This window comes from Protopterus annectens, chromosome 5.part0 (genome assembly GCF_019279795.1).
Source record: "Protopterus annectens isolate FY-2018-M chromosome 5.part0, PAN1.0, whole genome shotgun sequence".
NCBI classification, from domain to species: Eukaryota; Metazoa; Chordata; order Ceratodontiformes; family Protopteridae; genus Protopterus; species Protopterus annectens.
The window spans coordinates 455,021,074-455,042,289 of NC_056735.1; the positions used below are offsets into that span (position 1 = coordinate 455,021,074).

General features: G+C 40.8%; 2 protein-coding genes across 3 annotated transcripts in view; both read left to right on the plus strand.

Moving 5' to 3' along the window:
- Positions 1-21,216, plus strand: part of LOC122802675 (cytidine and dCMP deaminase domain-containing protein 1-like) — a 1,973,793-nt gene that overhangs the window by 1,242,541 nt on the left and 710,036 nt on the right. The gene's annotated exons all lie outside the window — the stretch shown is intronic.
- CDADC1 (cytidine and dCMP deaminase domain containing 1) overlaps positions 1-21,216 on the plus strand; it is a 371,753-nt gene that overhangs the window by 160,657 nt on the left and 189,880 nt on the right. The window lies entirely within an intron of this gene.

The following is a 21,216-nucleotide window of genomic DNA, read 5'->3' on the forward strand; positions in this document are numbered from 1 at the left end:
CCCATGAGCCTTTAAAAAACTGACAAGGAGCTGGACCTCGCCAAGGCCTTCGACACCATCTCCCACTTTGGAAGCATAGATAAACTTACTAAGCTGGGCATTAATCCCTACATCACTTGATGGGTTGCGAACTGGCTTACTGACAGAACCCACACTGTAAATGTAGCCGACTCAAAATCCAGCTCCGGACAAGTGACAAGTGGAGTACCTCAGGGTACAGTCCTGGGACTGATCTTGTTTGGCATCTTCTTCTCTGAAGTGCAGGCCAGCACTAAGGGACTCTGGCTAACAAAGTTCGCAGATGACTGCAGACAGGGAGCCATTATTGAATCCCCAAATGATGTGGATATTCTACAAAAGGGCCTTACAGAAACAGATGCTTGGTGCCAGAGCCATGGGCTTAAGCTAAATGCCAAGAAATGTATAGTTATCCCCTCTGGGGAAAACATGTACCCATGAATTACCACATAAGTGGCAGTACATTAAACACAGGAAGTGTGATAAGGGAAGGGACTTAGGGACACAGGTGGACAGTGGTCTCACCTTCGATAACCACATCGCCACAACAGTCAGGAATTCCTTCTATGCGGCACACCTCATCACTAAGGGCTTTTCATCCAGGAAAAAAGGAGATCATTGTCCCAATGTACTCATCCCTCATTAGACCCATTGTAGAGTACAATGCCCCATTTGGTATGTACCTCACAAGATATCTGCAACAACTGGAAAGGCCACAGTAATACCTCACTAAAAGAATCACATGCCTAAAGCAGACGTCTATGCTGACCGTTTCAAAAAACTCCAGCTATACTTTGTCGCATATCGCCTACTCAAAGGTGATCTCTGCTTAGCATACAAGGCCATGTCAAACCCAGAGCTGTTGGACATGCTACACTTAAAGAAATCCCAATCCTTCAGAGTCACATGCTCCAGGGATCTAAACCTGGTCATCACAATGAATAAAACATGCTGGAGGGATAGGTTCCTGACCCATAGACTCCGCATACTCTGGAGTAGACTGCCCATACATGTCAAGCTGAGTGCCTCTTTAGCCCTTTTCAAAAGGAACCATGATGATTGGATGAGAGATAGGAAATTCTCCCCGGGGATCACGTCAGTCGCCCTGCTAGACAGAGGACCAGGGAAATAAATATTCTGGGAAGAGCTAGCCAGGGAATTGTTATGGCTAGGCTTGTATAGGCCCTAGGGCTGATAGCCTAGTACCAACCTATGAACCTATAAGGGTTAAGTCAGTATTATAAAAAGGCCTTCATGATTGAAGAATGTTGTCTTTTCTTTGTCTTCAGGAATGAGAGGGGATCTGTCAGTACTACTTGGTCAAAGTTAGGGTGGTCAAAAACCTTGCTTTGCCAAACCTCTCTATGAGGTTATCCACTCTGGGCATTGCAGTGGAGTGTTAAATGTGGATGTCTCATTCAGTTTGTGGAAATCATGAAAAAAATCTTATGGCATTATCTGGCTTAGGAGGCTACTCCGTTGGATCGATCTGTTCAGTTGGACTGATCTGTTCACTTTGAGACTCCCCAGTAATTCCCATTTTAGGCATCTCTCCTCACTTCTTTACTTATTGCTTTTCTTTGGAAAGATTATGGTGCCCTATATATGGCTTTAGGTTTTCCTTTTCCCGGCATTGCTAGAATCTCCTTGTGTTCCTACGGAGAGTGCTTTTCAAACAATTTGGAACTATAGAACTGATAAGTATATTTTTTGGCACTTTGTTCAGAGTTCTGCACTGTCTTATTTTTGCTTGACTGAATTCGATATATATTTGCTGGCATTGTATTCTGATCTCTGCTGAAACCTTTTTTTCCTACCCTATTGCTGATGTATTCTTAAAGTTGGAAAAAATGGTCTAAAAGCATTTGTGTTGTTTGATTGACTCAAGGCTTGCTGATATAAAAATATTCCCTTTTTGTAAATCCTTGTATATCATTGCTAGAATCTCGTTGATTTGTGACCGAGAGTGCTTCTTAAACAGTCTGGAACTGTAGAGCTGATAAGTATATTTGATATGGGACACTCCTCCCAGTCCCATCTATTTAGCTCATTCTACCTAAAACAAAGATCATTTGGAAATTCCAGACCCCTTAGTCCCTTAACCGTGAATTATCTTCTGTTCCTGCTCTCTCCCTTTTTACTTTATAAAAAAAAAAATGTATTCAGCTGCTTATATTTTTCTAATTTGTGTTTCTTCTTACTACTCTGTTACTTCATCTTGCTTTGCTTCTTCCTGCTACTTGCTGCCTGTTCTCTAAAGTGTTCAACTGTATATTTTTTGTTGCATTTATTACTGCTTGTTTATAGCCTGTCTGAATTGTTAAGTGTTATCCTTAAGTGTTATTCTAAGCTCTTAGTTTTTGTTTAAACACTTGGGCATTAGGTCCACACCTTAGCTCTCCCTAGTCTTCCTCCCTCAGATTCTGACAAATATGGATGGACAATTTCCTACAGTTTCCTTTGACAGTCTGGTTGATATGGGCATCCTGAAACAGTGTAGCAACTGCCTCATGTGCACAGACAACCATCTATTACTACCACCAGAACACAATTTGTGAGAGATGCAATTACATTAGGAACCTAGAGTCCAAGCTGTCTCCCCTCAAGCCAGTATATCTGGCACTGAAAAGGTTGTCAACACAATCACTACACCTCAAACACCACCTACACCCATACAAAACACACCTAAGCACTATATGAGCATTTATTTAGATGCATGGAATCAGGAATAGCTGACAGGACTAAGTCATCCTCTGCAAGGAAGAGTAAACCTGTCTGGTGGACATCTGCAATAAATAAACTCTATAACAAAAGGAAAAAATTGCTGTCCAAGACCAAGAAGGCGCAGGTGTCCAATTGGAAGCAATGTCTCCTTAGCCTGAACAAGCAAATACGAGCACTAGTGAAATCCTCCAAAGCAAACTTCGAGTCCACATTGGCCACATCTAGTAGAAACAGTTATAAAGCCTTCTTCACATATGTCCGCAACCTCAAAGGAAGCACCCAGATCTGTTGAGAACTGGTGGTTGAGGACACAACATATGCAAATGCCATAGATGTAGCAAACTTGTTGGCTGACAGATTCAGCGAAAACCTTACCCTTCTGTCCCCCCCATCAGTAAATTAGGACATCCCCAGTACCTGCCCTTTTCCCCTTATATCTAGGGAACAGGTCATCACTGCTCTCTCAAAGCTAAAAAATACAGCCTCCAGGGGACCCGATAGCATCCCAGGCTGCATCCTACATGAACTCAGGCAGGAACTTGCAGCACCACTAGGCACCCTATTCAACCAAAGCCTGAGTACTGGCTTTGTCCCAGCTGAGTGGAGGACAGCCACTGTCATCCCTTTACACAAAGGTGGAGCATCCACCGATCCAGGAAATTATAGACCCATCAGCCCAACTAGCCTGATCTGCAAGGCCATGGAACGGATTATCATGGACTTCATTAATAAGGACATTGGCAACTTCCAAACACTTGATTCCATACAGTTTGGATTCGTCAAGGGGAGGTCATGTCTGCTAAATTTGGTTGACTTCTTTGAGACATGCCAAACTCTTGATTCCATACAGTTTGGATTTCTCAAGGGGAGGTCATGTCTGCTAAATTTGGTTGACTTCTTTGAGACAGTCACCAAAGCCAAGATGGTGCACACCATCTACCTTGACCTGGCTAAAGCCTTTGACACTATTCCCCACTCGAGCATAATAGATAAACTCTCTCAACTAGGCATCAATCCATATGCCACCAGATGGAAAGCAAACTGGCTCACTGACAGAACCCACGTAGTCAAAATAGGGGAAGCCACTTCAAGCAGTAGTCCCGTAACAAGCGGCTTACCCCAGGGTTCAGTCTTGGGGCCTGTGTTATTTGGGATATACTTTTCTGAGGTGCAGGCCAAAACCAGTGGGCTATGGCTGACCAAGTTTGCAGATGACTACAAGCTGGGTGCTATCGTCAATTCCCCTAGTGATGTGGGCATCCTCCAAGAGGGTCTCACTCAGACAAATGACTGGTGCCAGAAACATGGCCTCAAGGTAACTACTAAAAAATGCATCATCATCCCCATTGGTGATAGTGATGTCCCCACAAATTATTACATTAATAACAGTGTCCTAAGCACTTAATCAGTCGTGAGGGATTTGGGCACCCAGGTTGATGGTAACCTGACTTTTGACCACCATGTTGCTTTCATTGTACGGAAAGCCTTCTACATGGCCCACCTCATAAGTAAGGATATCTCATCCAGGGACAAGAAGGTCATAACATCCCTATATTCTTCCCTTATAAGGCCCATTATCGAGTACAATGCCCCTTTCGGCATGTACCTCGCAAACGCATGCAGCAGCTAGAAAGACCACAGAGGTTCCTAATCAGGAGAATCCAGAGCCTCAAAGATCTGCCATACACAGATAGGCTAAAAGCACTATCCCTGTACTCAGTTTCATACAGACTCCTCAGAGGTGACCTCTGTCTGGCATACAAGGCATTCACGGACCCCACCTTGATGGTACTGCTGCATATCCACAAGTCAAGCTCCCCTCGAATAACCCACACGTGCAGCCTCAACCTGGTCTGTGACATCAAGAAGACTCATTCACGTGACAGATTTGTGTCCCAGACACTCCCCCATCTATGGAATAGACTCCCTCTCCACATCTAGCAGAGTACCTCTTTTCCCCTTTTTAAGTGTAACCTGGATAACTGGATAGGAAACAGAAAATATGCCCCTGGGATTCCACCCATGTCCCTGCTGGACAGGGGCATCGGGTGCTGATTTGTGTAAACATGGGCTAAACTCTTGGCTAGGCTTTTAAGGGCCTCAGGGCCAATAGCCTAGTAACCTCATATGATCCTACAGAATTAAAGGTGTTCTACTGACAGCTCAGAAAAAAAATCTCTTTCTCAAATAAATAAATAAATTTCCCGAACTATTCCTAGGCCAGTCACACTATTGGCATCTGTGTCAGTTCCCATGCCGACTACAGAAATTTCAGACTCCTTCCATAGTTCTAACATGTTTAACACATTTATAATATAGTAATATATCTGATCTGATTTTCTCTTTCCATATTGTTTTTGCCTTGTCATAAAATCATCATTCATATGTGGACAAAGAACAGTTTCTGTGACTGTAAACTTGGCATGGCCTAAGCTCCTTGAGCTCATCAGGGACAGTGTGCTGCAGTCACAGTCATTATTTTCTTACAATGAAATCTGTAAGGATAGCATTGCATTATATAGCTGGCTGTCCCATTGTCCTTGTTTGAATGTTTTCTAATGCCCTTTCAAAGTGGGCTGGCATGGCCATGTTATACACAAGTACTAAATGCAGAGACTCATAGGACTTCACCATCACAGTCTTATAGTTTGCATTTTGCTTAGTTCCCATTTATTGTGTATGATTTTTGCTCAGGCTAGGCTATGAAACACTAATCCATATTATAGCTATACTAATTTGTTGCTCTGTCACAACTATAAATCCTAAATAATTTACTAGAAAATGGATTTTATTTTTCTATTTAACTTCTAGTGACTAAAACACCACTGTTTGAAGCAGCAAAGTGGGGGAGTCAACTTTATTGATGAGCTATAAGTAGGTCATTGAGGTTAGAATTGCAGACATAACTGATTTTTGTATCTGTGTATTCCACTGTAATTCCCTGAATTTTTTATTATAATTTCTCAAAGGTGAATTGCCATATGACTTTTTTACACTGGTACCAAATGAGGGATTCATGGAACTTTTGCTGACACAATGCCCACAATGTTATTTTACTTGGTCTGCATTGTGGGGGTATCTCACTTCTCAAGCTGAGCTATACAGCATCAATGTAAAATATATATTTCTGAGCTGCCATTGCATCAGAAGTAAACATATATATATTTCACCAGAAAAATACTTTTTTCTTTTAATTGGAATATTTCATGACTCAAACTCCATGGCAGTCAGCATAGCAAGATTTAGTTCGGCACTAGCACTATTCTGCATTTAAATCCTTGGTGTCCTATTATAATTGCTTGATTTTTATTATTAACACTTGAAGAAAATTTGATATATGGCTTTTTATACATAGATACCAAATGTACAGGTTTGTTGGCATTGCTGTCAGTTTGACATTTTGCATTATACTGAGGTTTCCAATAGCAGATGTATGACTTCTTCTCAGGTTTGATTATAAGGCGGCCTTCTAAAATATACCTTTACTGAGTGTTATTGCATCAATGATAAATATGTATATATTTAACCAGAAAGGTAACATTTTACATGACCAAAACTACATGTGCTGATGGGTACAATTTGCTGATGTCAGATTCAGCATTAAGCGACACTGAAATACCTATGGGTAAAACGGCAGCCTGAGGTGCACTAGCTGTAGCTGCATATATAATTGTCATTGCCTTAATATTTTATAGCAAATTTTTAGAGGGGAGCTGACATATGGCCTTTTATTCATAGGTATCAAATACAGGGTTCAAAATCCTTCATAACCTCATGTGTTTGCATTATCCTTTCCATTGGGGGTATAGGACTACAGCTCAGTCCCGGCTATGCAGCAGTGACACAGAATATATCTTTATTGACTTGTCATTACAACCACATAACAAAAACATATATTTTAGTAGACATAACATTTTTTGACAGAAAATTGCATAACCAAAACTATGTGTTGCAGGAAGCAATTTGTTGATGTCAAATTCAGCAGTGATCTGCACTGAAATCGTGAAAGGTGAAATTGCAGCTTTAGGTACTTTTTGTAGCTAGGTATCTCATTATCATTGCCTGAAAGTATTGAAATGAAGGTTTGGAGGGGAACCACACATTGCCTTTTATGTCTAGGTACCAAAATCAGACTTTCACATTCATTTCACTAACACAGTTAGGCAAGCTGCATTATTCTTGATTTCCAATATTGTTTCTTATTTGACTTGCTATCATGCTGGGATATATAGCACCTGCCCAGAAAGTTAAAACAAAGTGTAGCTTTTAATTCTGTTTGGAGTAACAGACATTAAAGCTAAGTTATTGCAGTTGTGATTAGAGAACTAAAAATAATATGCATTTCTGTATAAAGTCATAATTTATTATTTTATGTCGTAGCATATAAATGAAGTTTTAAATGATTTTTCAGTGAAGTCGAGATGCAACTGCTTCTTTGCCTTTGTGAATAGGAGCCCAACCTAAATACATTTTATAGGTAAATCATGAAAATTTGTAAATTGTTTTTGAAAAGAAGCCATCTATAAACAGGAAGTAAAATAACTACAAAGTTCAGTAGTTTGGAAACTGTCATTGAGAAAATGGTCCATAGTAAACAGGGTCGGGGTTAAGGTAAAACAGGCAGCCAATAGTTTTAGTATTATAAACATTGTAAGTTAAAACACTGCAACATTGTAGGATCAGCAGTTTTAATTTGTTCATGCCTATGTCTTTTGTCTATACTTCCGTTTAGCACCCATAGTTCCTGACAGTTTTTGTGGCTACTTCTTTAACTGAATGATTTACCATTTAATAATGGAGCGCATAAGAAAGGGCAAGTTGTAATAAAGTGACATTAATGCTGTTAATCTAGAATGCCCTGCAGTGGAGATGCCAGTCATTCTCACTTTGCTTTATTGTCCTGGGAAAGCTAATTGTTACTGAGGGGCATGTTGTGGAGTTTCATGATGAGAGACAAAAATACATTGGTATTGTCCATGTATTGTGCTGGGGATATTGCTAGATTAGTAGTTATTTTGAAGATCTGCAACAGTTTCTACATTTTGCAGTGACTATACTATTGATATCATCTTTACACCTCAGTCGTTACTGACATCCTTGCTGTATATATTTAACCAGACCATCTGCTAGGCTATCATACAGTGCTTTTTTGCAGTCTGTCTTTCTAATAATCCACTAAACTTCTGCATGAGTCTAGTGAATACATGTTTCAGCTATTTAACATATTATAATTATTTTCATTTTAAATGATTACATTTGTGTACATTTTCTTGCATATACTCAAAGTACTGTTAATCACCTGTAAGTGATTAATGCCCTGTAACTATATTTTAGTTTATATTACATTGCTTTGTTTCTGCCATATGCCTTTAAGTTTCTGGTTGTGCTTCTTATCAGTGTACTTACTTGGTTAACAAATGCTAAAATAAATAAGTACATTCACATATCCAAAACAAAGTGACTTACAAATTATTGCATGACAGCAGGTAAAACCTTATGTGATGCTGAATCAAATTGCCAGTGATATTTGCAGTGTAAGTTGTGTATTTTGAGAGATACTGAATGTAATTTATATGGTTAAATATAAGTAAGCATGATTGTTCAAATTTTTGTAATATTACAGTAAGCAAACTCTCGGGATAGGAATTTTTGGGTGTCTTGTGAAAGTTCAAATATAATTGAACAAATGCTTCTGTGTGAGTTAGGATTGCTGGTGGTAGGATAATTGCGTGCTTTCCTGATTGGTAGTTAGCTTAAAACGTCTTTATCTTTGCTTGTATATAAGCCTCATGTTTGCATGGTGTTGCTCTTCGCTCAACGGCTGTTAGCAGTGCCCTTGTATAGATGCAAAAGCCTAGAAGCTCAGTTTTTCCTTAAACAGCTGTCAGTGAAGCCCTTCAAGCTTTTCTGCTGCTCTAGGAGCAGCTCAGTTGTGCACTGAGCAGCACTGCCTTATTGATCAACCGTAGTCTACACAAAGTATAGATCCCTCTTGTAGTCTCGGCATTTTCGGCATAGTCCTGTCAAATTAACTCATCCCCTTCCCTAATAAAACATACAGTAAGAGCCTGCTATCATGGACGTCAGTTCCCCATCATCTCTCTGGCCAACCTGATAGACATGGGCATCCTGAGGCAATGTAGCAATTGTCTCATGTATACTGACAGCCACTTACTCCTGAAACAAACAAATACTTTATGTGAGAGATGTGGTTACAGTATTAAATAGGAGGCAAAATTCTCACATAAGGAAAAATGTGAATGCCAAACAGGTTGTTGGCACACACACACACACACACACACACACACACACACACACACACACACACACACACACACACACACACTTCCCACAGTAAATAAGGACACAACGCATAAACCCACATATGTTGAAATACTCACTAGTAACTTAGCAAAAGATCAGAGGCCTCCCAAATGGAAACCACTTACACACATAACAATGCAAAAACAACTGCATCGCATAACAACACACACATACACCACTGTCTCAACAAATAAACCCATAAGGCTTAACACCACAAAACCTCATGTATTTGTCATAGGTGACTCCATTGTGAGACACACTGATGTTCCCCTCACTAGGCTGGATAAGGAGCGAGTTACGGTTAGCTGGCTGTCAGGTGCCAGGATCCGTTAAGTCACTCAGCCACAAGTAGTGGTATGATTCCGTCATTGTTCATGTGGGGTTGAATGACTTGAGACATACCTCACTGGACTATATTAAGAGGGACATGACTGAGCTTTCAGATTATGTGTCACAGTCAGATATAAGTCTAACCTTAAGCAGCATTCTACCTTCTCCAAGGATGATGCCACAGTACAAACAAAAAAATATTGACTTTAACAATTGGTTTAGCTTCTGGTGTCAGTCCAGGGGTGTCCAATATCAATCAGTCTGAAAAGAAATGGTTACAGGCCATGCTGCTTTGCCAGAGATGGTCTGCAACTGTGTTCTCTAGGCTTTTGGATACTGGCAAAGGCATCAGCCATCCCTATTATGCCTTTTGTAGGCAGTGTCAAAATAACCAATCCCCCCCAACATAACAAAATCCTCTCTAGATAAACTCAAGGTACTGCTGCTTAATGCTAGGAGTCTAAACAGGAATCTGCACTCTCTGGAAGCACTCCTCACTTTGGAAGAAGCTGATGTCTGTGCAGTCACCAAGACATGGCTCAAAGGCATGGAAAACACCCTGGCCCTGCAGGGCTACAATGCCTTCCATATTTTCAGACCACAAGATGAACATGAAAGAACCAGTGGAAGAGGTGTGTCCATCTTCATCAAGGATAGGTACACCTTGAGACTGGTCAAACAGTATGACTCTCTTGAGCTACTCCATGTCCAACTAACTATTGGCAAATCCCCCTACCACATAATAGCTAGCTATAGGTTCCCCACCATGAAACAGGAAGAGCATATCACATACCTGACTTGCTAGAGTCACTTGTCGTACAGCCCACCATCTTACTCATGGATGACTACAATTATCTTACCATCGACTGGGAACCACAAACATGCTGGCTCACAGGTTCTTGGACTTTGTCAGTTCAAATGCTGTGCAACAGCTAGTCAGCATACCCACAAGAGGCTCAGATGTCCTGGACATAGTACTCACTGAGATGGGAAAGCATTGCACCCCCCCCCCCCCATATGATGTCCTCCCTGGTATGATCAGACCGTAAATCTGTCTCCTTCAATGTAATTATAAGACCAGATACCCCATCAAGCTAAAAAATGCTTAAGAATTTTTAAAAGACAAAGTACTTCCTACTAAGGGATGGTATAAGAAGTTTCAAAGCCCCTTGAATGCAGATAACATGGAACCATATGCAGAGGTGTACACTAATGCCCTGTATAACCATTTAAGCAGTTGTATAGAATAGGTTGTTCCTGATCTGATTAAAACTAGGTCTTGGCAAAAAAACAAGCCACCCTGGTGGACCCTTATTATAAACAGACTATACAATAAGAGAAAGAAACTGTTGTCCAAGAACAAGAGGAAACTGGCTCAGCAGGGAAAAAAGTCCCTCTGTAGCTTTAACAAACAAATTAGAGATCTTGTCAAATCCTCCAAAGCTAATTATGAAGCAAATATAACATTCCTAGCTAAGGATAATCACAAGGCATTCTTTAACTAGGTCTGAAATCTAAAAAGGAATGCCCAGCTATGCACTGAACTGGTTGTGAATGGCACCACCCATACTCAACTGGAGGTAACAGCCAACCTACTAGCTGACAGATTTGGAGCAAACTTCACCCCACTGTCCCCTCCAGCCAACCCCCCCCCCAAGTATACCTGCCACCATTCCTCAGCCTGTTATCTCAAGACAGCAGGTCATCTTGGGACTCTCCAAAGCCAAAAACATGACATTAATGGGACCAGACAACATCCTAGGTTAAAACATGACCTAACAGACCCACTTGGATCCTGTTTAACCACAGCCTGTGAAGTGGCTGTGTTCCAGCAGAATGGAGGAAATCAACAATAATCCCTCTGCACAAAGAGTGGCTATCAACTGACTCTGGGAATTATATGCCCATAAGCTTGACTAGCCTCATCTGCAAGGCCATTGGAAGAATTGTTATGGACCTTATTAACAAGGGCATAGGTAATCTTCAAACTCTGGACCCAACCCAGTTTGGATTCGTTAAAGATAGATTTATTTTTTAATTTATTTTACATTTGTTGACCGGGATAGTCCGACTGGATACATGTCCATTTTCAACAGAGGCCCGGGGAGAAAAGCTCCAAGGGTAAGCAGATACAACATTACATAATACCAGCATTACATATTACAAACAGTCTATTTACAGAGATTACATAAGTAAGCAAGTTAAACAAGTTCCACAGGTTAGAGTTAATCCTGAGCTCAAGTCAAGATTAAATTAAATTACACAGCAAACTGGTTAACAGATTTTTTCACATTCTAGAGAGAGTTAGCCAGGCTTGATACATTGACATAGCCAGTTAAGTGACAAATGTTTTTTGAGTCTAGTTTTAAATTGACCTAAGGTGGAAAGTAAGGTACTACCATCTGGAAGAGAGTTCCAGGATCTACTTACAGAGTTTGCAAAGAGAGAGTCACCGGCTGTTATTAATTTTGCTAGTCTGAATTAGTAGTTTGTTAGAGGATTGAAGCGGTCTAGGATTGTTATAGGAGGTGATAATATTTTTAAGTGCAGGAGTATTGTCCGGATGATAGAGGATTTTATAGGCAATAATCAGTTGGTTATACTGGATTAGGCTGGGTATTTCAAGCCACCCCAGCTGATTTAGATTGATGCAATGATGTGTCCTAAAAGGCAGCCCAGTGGCAAACCTGGCAATGTGGTTGTAGCAAATTGAGAGTTTAAGGACAGTCTTGTTTAATTCGAGAGTAGAGGGGATGCATACAGAAGGGTTGAAAGAGGGTGAGAGCGAGCTATGGCAGTTTTAGCTGGAGGGATTAGGAAGGCTTTTATTCTGTAAAGTGACCCTAGTTTTTATTGATGGTTTTGCTAGTTTGGTTAACATGTAGGTCGAATTTTAGATTATTGTCTATGATGACACCTAATAGTTTTGTAGAGTGGTCAGGGGATATTATTGTGCCATCATTTGAATTTATGGTAAAGGTGAAAGCGGTAGACCTACGTGTTGGTGAAAATAACAGCATTTTAGTTTTTTTGGGATTTAGGATCAGATGATGTTCAGAAAGACAGTTTTCTATTGTATTAAAGGTGGTCTGGGTAGCTGACCATAACTCTATTGGAGATGTGGCTGAGCAAATCAGAGTAGAGTCATCAGCATATTGGATACAGCTGACTTTTGGGATGACAGTATAAAGGTCGTTAATGAAGATGGAGAACAGCAAGGGCCCTAGTATAGAGCCTTGTGGTACTCCAAGGGTGTTAGGTAGAAGGTTAGAGAGTTTGCTGTCGACCATTCAGGTAGCAATGAAACCATCGAAGGGCTCTAGTATCTAGACAGAATGTTTGCAGGGTGTGGATTAAAAGTTGGTGAACAACCATATCAAATGCATTGGAAAGATCCAAGAAGAGGGCTGAGGATATATAATTATAGTTGCGATTATGGTTTATGGTGTTGGTAAAGGCTAGGAGGGCTGAAGTAGTGCTGTGATGAGGACGGAAGCCATGCTGAGTGTCTGCCATGAGGTGATTCTGGATTAGGTGGTGCATGAGTTGTCTATGAATACATTTTTCCATAATCTTTGCAAGTGGAGAGAGTATAGCTATTGGCCTATAATTGGAGAATTCAGTAGAGTTGCCTCCTTTGTAAAGTGGGATTACATAGGATATTTTCCAGATGGTGGGAATTTTAACTTTTACTATGGTTTGATTGATTAGTATTGAGACGGGGGTAAGCAATAGCATCAGCTGATTTTTGTAGGTACTCTGCAGGGAGTTGATCAGCAGAAAGTGTAGTGGGTTTTAACTTTTTGATCAAGGTATGGATAAGTGAAGTGGCGACTGGTTGGAAGCAGAATGCGAGTAGGTTTCTAGGAGTGCTACTTTCATGACCAGGGGAGCTAGGAGGGTAGTTGGCTAGCTAGGGCTTGAATTGTCTCAGTAAAGAATCGGTTAAAACTGTCAGAAACATCTTCAGGGGTTTTATCAATAGTAGCAGCAGGGATTGAGGTTGAAGTTTGTCCAGGATATAGTAGATTATTTAAACCTGCCCAAAACTTCTGAGGGTTATTTTGATTTACTGTCTGCAAATTACAGTAGTATTGTTTTTCGTCTTGTAAAATTGATTTTTGGTTTTGTTCCTGGATTGCCTGTATTTAATGTGATCTTGGGGGTCTTTAGAAGATTGCCATAAAGACCATGCTTTGTTTCTAAGGGTAATTTTGAGTTTAGACTCTTTAGAAAGCCATGGCGCAGTTTTTGCCTTGGTTCTCTTTGAACGAACAGGTGCATGCAAATCAAGGATATCAAGGAATTTGTTGTTAAAGTATGCTACTGCTTCCTCTAAGGGGAGGTGTTTAAGAATAGAACAATTACATGAGTTTAGTTCTTGTTGGAATTTGGCAGGGTCAAAGTTTTTATTGTTTCTAACCTTTCTGAGTAAGGGTTGTTGGGAATTAATGGCTTTGTGCTTAATTACATATGTGAGAAGGTGATCGATTAGGCCATCAAGGAGAGTACCAGAGGTGTACAGTTGGGGGTGACTATTTATGAGTACCCAGTCAAGTATGCTTTCTTTTTGGTTGGGTTTACCTATCCTGATAGGGGTGGATATAATTTGTGTAAATGCATGCAGGTTAATATGGGTGGTTGGGGATTCTGAGGAACAGGTGCCCCAGTCTATGTTAAAGTTTCCAAGTAGTAGGGTTTCTTCAGGGTAATGACATGATAGCCAGTGCAGGATATCTTCAAGTGTAGATATATTGTTACCTGATGGAATGTACATACAGATGATATTAATGCATTTATTTCTATTAAGTTGCAATTTGGTGGCAAGAATCTCCGAGTTATTAATCTGAGGTGGTTGTATTACATCTATGGTGACATTCAACTCAGATTTATAAAGTACAGCTACCCCACCCCCCTTTCCTTGAAGCACGATCCAGCCTGTGTATGTTGTAACCAGGTGGTAACACTTCATTGTCTTTAGTGTTACGTTTTAACCAGGTTTCAGATAAACAGAGAATCTCAGGGGAGTGGACATCCAGAAGTGCATGCAATTCATGTACCTTGTTATTAATGCTTCTAATATTGAGATGACAGGCTAGGAGAGAGTTAGTTGGCCTATTAATTGTAGGTTTGTAGCTTAGATTGCAAGTAGAGGGGGTATGTGTATCTGAAGTGGGTGGGCCAGGGTTGGGGTGAATATCACCACCAAGTATTAGGTTGAGTCTATACTTGGTGATGAACTTCAGGAATTTGTTTATTAGTTTGTAGTAGTATTTGGATCTAGAGCTAATGTACCTGGGGTTGAGATGTTGATACACTGAACAAGATGTTGGATAGGATCTGGTACTGTAAGTATGATTGAAGGTGGGAGGATTTACAGCTGGGGTGATAGTATGGCCTTTTGGGACCTGAAATCCCGTGAGAAACTGGTTTTCATACAAGGTAAGGAGGTATGGCGCGAACAAGAGGGGTAGTAAAGAGGAGTATATCATTATCTGTGATTCAGCTAGTGAGTTAAGGAACTGTTTTACCTGGTGATGCAACACCAGAAGATAGAGAGGTGAGGTAAAGGTACTGGAAGGGGGATGGGAGAATGCCAGATGAAAGCTAATAGGTGCTATTAAAATGCAGGTAGAAGAATGGGGGTGGGAGGAATTATCCCAGATGAAAGCAGATAGGATCTAGAAAGTGGGGGAGTGGCTATAGTACTATAAATTTAGAGGTACTGGGGGCGGGAGGGAATTGGGGGCAAGGAAGGGAGCGAAGAGAGCCCTAGCGTAGCGAGGGAAAATGTAGCGGGGCTATTGCAGTTTACAAGATTTCCCAAGGTGTCCTAAAGCTATAAGGTAAGTATTATAGCTCTTACTGTAATAGTCAGTTTACTTAAGTTACAGGGGAAGGAGGCAAACACTCAAGTAGAAGAAAAGAGCCCTATGGCTGACCAAAATGGTGACCTGCTTAAATACATAGCACTGTAAGTGAAAGCTTAACAAATGCTTTTTGTGTGCAACCTACTCTGCTTAAATGCTGAGAGAAACTGATTGCAGTCCTGTAGACACCGTTTTGTAGGGAACTGTAGAGTTCAACTAGGAAAAGAGAAAAGCAGAGATTCTAGGGTAAGCATGAAGGCAACAACAGGCAGTTATTTTATAATAATACATTCAGAAAGGTTTGAGGGTGAGGGGTTAAAGTAGCTCACTTCAGAATGAACTAAGATTTATAGCTAAGAAACCTAAGCAAGAGAGCAATGCAGTAAATAAACACTTGCCAGATTTTAATGATATACAAGAAAAACTAAATCAATTGTACAACTGGAAAATTGTCAGTAAAAGCACTTCAGGTATAGCTAGCCCAAGTTATTCAATTCATAAAAGCACTTCTTCAATGTGTGTGTGCAATTTAAACATTAAAAACGCATACAGCAAGTAGGAGCTCTGATTATACACTTTCTGTAGGTACAGTTTCAGTTTAATCACAAATATTACCACAGAAATTCAGTATAGTCACTAGCTACTTATAGAGCCTCTGAAAAAAAAATAATCATGCCTGTTAAACATGGTTGACTTCTTCAAGAAAGTCACCAGGGCCCTGAACAAGTCCATATCACTCATCTTGACCTAGCCAAGGCATTTGACACAATCCGCCACACAAGTGTTATAAAGAATCTCTCCCAGTTGGGAATTAACCCCTATCTTACCATATGGGTAGCTAACCGTCTCACTGTCAGGAAATGTATTGCCAAAATGGGTGACTTCACCTCTAGTGAAAGACAAGTTACTAGTAGTGTACCACAGAGTTCTGTGCTTAGCCCCTTACTGTTCAGAATTTATTTCTCAGAAGTCCAGGCAAACTTGGATGGCCAGTGACTGACTAAGTTTGATGACAATTGCAAATTGGGAGTAGTCATTTGTGTCCCTCAACAATGTTAATCTAATGCAGACAGGGTTAATGCAGACAAATGATTGGTGCCAAAGCCACAGATAGCTAAACACACACAAAAAAAACATTATTATTCCCTTTAGGAAAACGGACATCTCTGCTAATTACATTATAGACAGCACCCCCCCCCCTAAGCGTAGACCCAGTGGTACGTGGATCTGGGTACTGAGGTTGATAGCAACCTGAACTCTGACTACCACATATCCACAGTAGTAAGGAAATCCTTCTATGTGGCACATTTCATAAGTAAAGGCATCGCATCAAGATCTAAGGATGTCGTAATTCCATTATACTTGGCTCTCATCAGACCAATAATTGAGTACAATGCTCCCTTTTGCATTCATCGCACCAGAAACCTGCAATAAATGGAGAAACCACAGAAGTTTCTCACCACAAAATTACAGGGTACACAAAACAAGTGTTACTCAGAAAAAACGAAAGCCCTGTCACTGTAGTCTTGTCTCCTACAGGTTGCTAAGGACGTGTGCCTTGCTTATAAGGTGATCTCTGACCCAGCCCTTATGGAAATTCTACACATTCATAAATCAAACTACACGATGGTCACTCGATCCAGGGATCTTAACCTAGCCTATAACATGAACAGGTCATGCTGGAGAGAGAGAGAGATGGATGTCCCAGAGACTACCACTTCTCTGGAACAAGCTTCCAGTTCACATGAAACGGAGCCCCTCCCTGACTCTTTTCAAATGCAACCTAGATCAATGGATAGGTGACTGCAAATTCACTCCTGGGGTGGGGCCCATGTCCTTCCTTGACAGAGGAAGTTATTAACTACCATAGACCCTAACCTGTGCGAACTTCACTCACCTAACCACCAACAATTGAGGCAACTTGGGATAAATATGGCTAGGCTTATAAGTGCTCTAGGGCCGTCAGCTTAGTAATATTCTGTGAACCTATGAACCTATATGTCTAGGTTGTATCTTTTCCAATATGCCTGCAGAACAGTAATAGTCCACACCAAAGTAAACATTAAAGCACGTTCTTTAATACAACACTGTGTCATATTAAAGAACATGCTTTATTGTTTACTGTTGGTGTGGACTGTTACTTCTCTGCAGGCGTATTGGATTAGTTTGTGGTTTGTTCATTTCCCAGTTGGGTTTCTTCTTTTGTAAGATACAAAAAGTTGTTGGGTATGTCTTCATTATGCAGAGGATTATGATAGGGAACATGATCATAACCATGTTAATATGTGTTTGGTGCATGGATGTCAATAAATTTGCCTCAGGAACAATGCTCACGGAGTGCGTCTTGACATCCATGTTGGGAATACATAAGGTGGGGTTATGACTTGAAGTAGACAATTGTAATTATTTGTAGTGGATGGAGCTTTTACCAGATGCCGTTCACTATGATACAGAGAGAGAGAAATTAAAAAGTGTCGGAACATTAAATGTATTACATTTTAAAAGCTGTAACACATAATGCTGCCATACAGAAAGTGGTCAACACAGAAGAGCAAACACTTCATTCATCCTTTAAAAATAAGGAAAAAAGACTGAGTTTGATGTTTCTGGTTTAACAGCTTGTAAAGATATTTTTCCCTAACTGCTGCTTTTTTCTTGTGCATGCTGACCACTGTTAATGTTTTAGTGTGAGACTAGATCTTAACAGATGAGTGCTTAAGAAAAGCTTCTTAAACATTTTTCTGATGGTAGAAAGGTGCTTAATAAGCTTGCCTTTTTTGCTGACTTTGAAGTGTAATCATGGGCCCGCATGCAATACAAAGTATATTGTAATGATTTAAACCCTGTGATTACACTGTTGTCACTGTTAGGAATATGTTTTGCTGATAACATTGCTGTTTGTACTATTTTAATAGCTTTACTTTTCACACAATATTTACATTAGTTTGGCTTATACTTTTTAACATGATTTTGCAGACGCTGCTGTGGAATATGAGGATATATGTAAGTTATTAGAAGTATAACATTTTACAGCTCATAGCTGATCATCTTCTTCTTTTGGTTGTTCCCATTAGGGGTTGCCACAGTGGATCTTCTGCTACCATTTCTTCCTGTCCTCTGCATCTTGCTCTGTCACATCAGCAACCTGCATGTCCTCTCTCACCATATCCATAAACCTTATCTTAGGCCTTCCTCTTTTCCTCTTACCTAGCAGCTCAATCCTTAGCATCCTTTTCCCAATATACCCAGCATCCCTCCTCAGCACATGTCCAAACCAATGCAATCTCGCCTCCCTGGCTTTGTCTGCAAACCATCTAACCTGAGCTGACCCTTTAATATACTGATCCCCAATCCTGTCCATCCTCGTCACACACAGTGCAAATCTTAAAATCTTGAACTCTGCCACCTACAGCCCTGATGCCTGCCTTTTTGTCAGTGCCACCATCTCCAATCCATATAATATAGCTGGTCTCACTGTCCTCTTATAGACTTTCCCTTTCACTTTTACTGGTTACCAGTCTGTCACAAATCACTCCCGAAACTCTTCTCCACACACTCCAACTGCCTGTACTCTCTTCACCTCTCTTCCACACTCACCATTACTCTGAACTGTTGATCCAAAGTATTTAAACTCATCCACATTTGCCAACTCTACTCCCTGCATTCTCACCATTCCTCTGTCCTCCCCTCTCATTCACACACATATATTCTGTCTTAGTCCTGCTGACCTTCATTCCTCTTCTCTTTAGAGCATATCTCCACCTATCCATGGTCTCCTCAACCTGGTCCCTACTCTCACTACAGATCACAATGTCATCTGCAAACATAATAGTCCACGGGGACCCTGTCTGATCTCATCTGTCAACCTATCACCATTGAAATAGGAAAGGGCTCAGAGCTGATCCTTGATGCAATCCCACCTCCACCTTAAACACATCCATCACTACTACTGCAGACCTCACCACTGTCACACTATCCTCATACATATCCCTGTATCACTCTTACATACTTCTCTGCCACTCCTGACTTCCTTATACAATACCACAACTCCTCTCTATGCTCCCTGTCATATGCTTTCTCTAAGTCCACAAAGACACAATGCTACTCCTTATGACCTTTTCTGTACTTCTCCATCAACACTCTCAGAGCAAACATCGCATCTGTAGTGCTCTCTCCCAGTATGAAACCATACTGCTTCTCACTAATCATCACCTCCCTTGTTAACCTAGCTTCAACTACTCTTTCCCATAACTTCATGCTGTGACTGATCAGTTTTATCCCTCTGTAGTTACTTCAGCTCTGCACATCACCCTTATTCTTAAAAATCATTACCAAAACACTTCTTCTCCACTCCTTAGGCATCCACTCACTTTCTAAGATTTCATTAAACAATCTGGTTAAAAACTCCACTGCCATCTCTCCTAAACACCTCCATGCCTCCACATGTATGTCATCTGGACCAACAGCCTTTCCATTCTTCATCCACTGCCCTTACTTCCTCCTTGCTAATCCATTGCATTTCCTGATTCACTATCTCCTCATCATCCAACCTTCTTTCTCTCTCATTCTCTTCATTCATCAGACCCTCATAGTACTCTTTCCATCTGCTCAGCACACTCTCCTCACTTGTAAGTACGTTTCCCTCATTATCCTTTATCACCCTTACCTGCTGCACATATTTCCCAGCTCAGTCCCTCTGTCTAGCCAATCAGTACAACTTTTCATACAGCTCTCCATATGCCTTATCCTTAGCCTTCGCCACCTCTCTCTTCGCCATACGTCTCATCTCCTTATACTCCTGTCTACTTTCTTCACCTCTCTGACAATCTCACTTCTTCTTCGCCAACCTCTTTCTCTGTATAGTCTCCTGCACTTCCTCGTTCCACTACCAGGTTTTCTTGTCCTCCTTCCTCTGTCCAGATGTCACACCAAGTACCTTTCTAGCTGTCTCCCTTACCAGCTGTGCTGTAGTTGCCTAGCTATTCGGTAACCCTTCACTGCCACCCAGTGCTGGTCTTAACTCTTCCCTGAACTCCACCTCACAATCACCCTTTTTCATCTTCCACCATTTGATCCTTGGCACTGTCCTTACACTCCTCCTCCTATTCTTAAAAACCAACGTCATCCTAAGGGCCACCATCCTATGCTGCCTAACTACACTTTCTCCTGCCACCACTTTACAGTCTCCAGTCTCCTTTAGACTGGCCCTCCTATATAGGATATAATCCACCTGTGTGCATCTTTCTTCACTCATGTACATCACCCTATGCTCTTCCCTCTTCTTAAAATACGTATTCACCGCAGCCATGTCCATGCTTTTTGCAAAATCCATTACCATCTGACCTTCTGCATTCCTCTCCTGAACACCATACCTACCCATCACTTCCTCATCCCCTCTGTTCCCTTCACCAACATGCCCATTGAAATCCACTCCAATCACCACTCTCTCTCCCTTGGGTACAATCACCACCACTTCATTCAACTTACTCCAAAATTTTTCTTTCTTATCCATCGCACACCCAACTTGCATAGTATATGCACTAACAACATTCATCTTCACTCCATCATTTTCCAGCTTCATAAACATCACTCTGTCTGACACTCTTTTCACCTCCAAAACACTCTTGGCATACTGTACCTTAAGGATAATCCTTACCCCATTTCTCTGATACTGGGTTAAATTATTAAACAGACATATAAAAAGGCATTTGACATTCTGCTATTTATGAATTTCGAGTTAAAGCACCATTGTTGTAGAGCAAGAATTAAATTTCTTTGTTGAATACTGAAATATTGTATGGCAACCAGTTAATATGTAGCACCAGTTACCACTAACACTGATGCCACAGATTTGACTTAGGTTATGATTCATTATGAAAAGTGCCTAGAGCCTGTCTCAGGTGTGATAAAATATGCTGGGCATTGCCTATACTCGTACTATGTTGCCAAG